General features: G+C 36.3%; 1 pseudogene; it reads right to left on the reverse strand.

Moving 5' to 3' along the window:
* Positions 1 to 734: 734 nt before the first annotated feature.
* On the reverse strand, positions 735 to 1,932 carry LOC129031922 (dnaJ homolog subfamily A member 1-like; annotated as a pseudogene).
* Positions 1,933 to 3,492: the final 1,560 nt, after the last annotated feature.

A 3,492-nucleotide genomic window follows, 5' to 3' on the forward strand; every position in this document is an offset into this window, starting at 1 on the left:
AAATGGAATGTTCTGTATATGTCTATTACATCCGTTTGGTCTAAGGATATTTCAAAGGTAATGTTTTCTTATTAATTTTCTGTCTGAGTGATTTGTCTATTGTTGAAAGTAGGGAACTGAAATCCTCACTCTGATTGTATTGCATTTGTTATCTCCCTTCAGATCCTTTAAGATTTCCCTTATATATTTAGGTGTTCCAATGTTGGGTGTATTATGTATTTACACTTGTTTTGTCTTTTTGATAGATTTATCCTTAAACATTATGTAATAACCTTCTTTATCTTTTTTACTGTTTTTGATTTAAAGCCTACTTTAAGTATAGCTAATCTTGGTCTCTCTCTTTTGGTTTTCATTTGCATAGAATATTATTTTTTATCCCCTCACTTTCAGTCTATGTGTGGCCTTAAATGTGAGTTGAGTCTAGTTGGGTAGCGTATAGTTGGGTCTTGTTTTTTAAATCAAGTGAGTAATTCTATGTCTTTTTATTGGACAATTTAATTCATTTACATTCAAAGTAATTAGTGATAGGTAAGAACCTACTACTACCATTTTGTAATTTATTTTCTGCTTTTTTGAGCTTTTATATTTGTTTATTATTTAATTTTAAAAACATTATTATAGTTGAGTACTAAAACAAAAACAATAGCAGGTAGTGAACACATTATGATTATAATCCTTCATTTACTCACTACTGCTCATCAAATGCCAGGAGTGAGTGTTACTCACTGGTCCTTTTATGAAGTTTGGCAGTGAACACCGCCTCTGGGATGATGTTTATCATCCTCACATGTTTCTCCATTGCAATAGTGCTGTTTTTCCTGATCTGAATCAAAGTACACCAGTTTTAACTTGATCCATTTCAACAATCTCTTCTATTTCCTTCCTGTCAGGTAAGAGTTTACCCAACTAAGAGAGCTTATCATGAGAGAGAAAACCATTCTCAGGAAAGTTTACCTTGAATTTGATGATTAGGTGATGCTTTTCATATGGTCTATGAAAAATTGGCATGACTTCATTTAGCACACATTTGATTTCTCCATATTTGACAGTCTGACCTGGGTGAGAGGTGATGACTATAGTTCAGTAATCAAGAGTGGATATTGGTTTTTGGAAACCACACAATATTTTAACCAGCTGTCTGTCCATAGACATAAACTAGTCTTCTTGTCAAGTAAAAACAGCATGGTCCTTTTCATCTAACTCAATGATAATATCTCCTGGCTCCAATCCGGGTTCTTTGTCTCCTTCACCATGAAATGTTATCTTCTGGCCATATTTCATGTCATTGTCAACATGAACTTCTAGAATCTTTTTCCCTCAAACTATCTTTCTTCCATTTTCGTGTTTACATCTATCTTTAGGACTGATTCATTCTCCATGACCGTGGCACTCCATGCATGCACACAGACTAAGTGTGCTGAACCATCCCAGGCCCTATTGCATGAATTCTTATTTGCAGTCCAGTAACTTGGCAATTGGGACAACACTATCCTTCTCTCCTGTTTTTTTCCCCACTTCTGCCTTCACATTAGTCACAAATTACATTCTTGTGAAGTGCCAATTTTCTTGTTGTACCATCACATACATTTTCTAAGGTTTTTGAGAGCTGATGCACAACAATGTTACTCCTCTTTTCTCTCTGCATTCTTCTTCCTCCATAAATAATTATGTTGAAGATGTCCATAGGGGACCCAGAACTGCCACTTGCTCAGCGCTCTTATTTACCTGTTATCTTCCTTTGTTGTATAATTCCCTTTTCTTGGCATCAGAAATAACTTTGTAAGTTTGAGAAATCCGTTTAAACTTCTCTCCATTTGGATTTTTATCAGGGTGGTACTTCAAGGCCAGTTTCCTATAAGCCTTTTTAAATTCTTCCTTAGTGGTACTTTGTTTGACCCTCTAAAAATCATGGAAAGTGGTTTATTTCACCATTTTCTACAGCTAGTGAGTTGGATGAGGCCAGTGTGAGAAAGCAGAAAAGACTGTAGTAGCTTTTTGAAGCTCAGGCAGCTTCACTTCTCTGCATCTCACTGAGTATTCTGGAAAGTTCTGCCTGGTGAACTGAAGCCCTTGTCTTTTGTCTTCTGCTTGTGTTTTATATATATTTTTTCTTCCTCTATTGCTATCATCATTTGTGACTTAACGGTTTTCTCTAGTGAATTGTTCATATTTTTAAAATCTAGTATAGATTTTTGCCTTTTTATTATAAGACTTACATAAAACATACTTATAACAAACTATTTTAAGCTGATAACAATTTAACTTTGATTGAATTTGATTTTGTAGAGTTACAAAACTACACTTTTATTCTACCCACTACATTTTATGTTTTTGGTGTCAAAATTTAAATTATTTTATAATTTGTATTCCTTGAAAATTAAATTTTACCTATTGTTGTTTTGATGTATTTTTATTAACTATCATACTGACATAAAATTGGTTTAAACATCACCATATCAGAGTATATTGAATATGATTCTGTATTACTTATACCATGAATTTTTGTGCTTTTGTATGTTTGAGTTAATAATTAGTGGTCTTGGTGCATTTTAAAGAATGTCTTCTAGTTATTCCTGTAGGACAGGCCTAGTGTTAGTGAACTATCTTAGTAATATGGTTTGGCTGTGTCTCCACCCAAATCTCACCTTGAATTGTAATAATCCCCATGTGTCAAGAGCAGGGCCAGGTGGAGATAATTGAATCATGGGGGCAGTTTTCCCCATACTGTTCTCATGATAGTGAATAAGTCTCATGAGATCTGATTGTTTTATAAATGGGAGTTTCCCCGCACAAGCTCTCTTGCCTGCCACCATGTAAGACATCATTTTGCTCCTCCTTTGCCTTCTGCCATGATTTTGAGGCCTCCCCAGCCATGTGGAACTGTTAGTCAATTAAATCTCTTTCCTTTATAAATTACCCAGTGCCTCATATGTCTTTATTAGCAGTGTGAGAACAGACTAATACAGTAAATTGGTACCAGGAACTAGTGGGGTGCTGCTATAAGGATACCCAAAAATGGAGAAGAGACTTTGGAACTGGGTAGCAGGAAGAGGTTGGAATACATCAGAGGGCTTAGAAGAAGGTAGGAAAATGTGGGAAAGTTTAGAGCTTCCTAGAGACTTGGAGGGCTCAGAAGAGGAGAGGAAGATGTGGGAAAGTTTGGAAACTCCTAGAGACTTGGAGGGCTCAGAAGAACAGAGGAGGCTGTGGGAAAGTCTAGAACTTCCTACAGACTTGTTGAATGCCTTTGACCAAAATGCTGATAGTGATATGGACAATGAAGTCCCGGCTGAGGTGTTCTCAGAAGGAGATGAGGAACTTTTTGGGAACTGAAGTGAAGGTCGCTGTTGCTGTGCATAGAGATTGGAGGCATTTTTCCCATGCCCTACAAGTCTGTGGTACTTTGAACTTCAGAGAGATGATTTAGGGTATCTGGTGGGAGAAATTTCTGAGCAGCAAAGCATTCAAAAAAAACAGAGGCCGGGCATGGTG

The sequence above is a fragment of the Pongo pygmaeus genome, chromosome 11 (genome assembly GCF_028885625.2).
Source record: "Pongo pygmaeus isolate AG05252 chromosome 11, NHGRI_mPonPyg2-v2.0_pri, whole genome shotgun sequence".
NCBI lineage: Eukaryota > Metazoa > Chordata > Mammalia > Primates > Hominidae > Pongo > Pongo pygmaeus.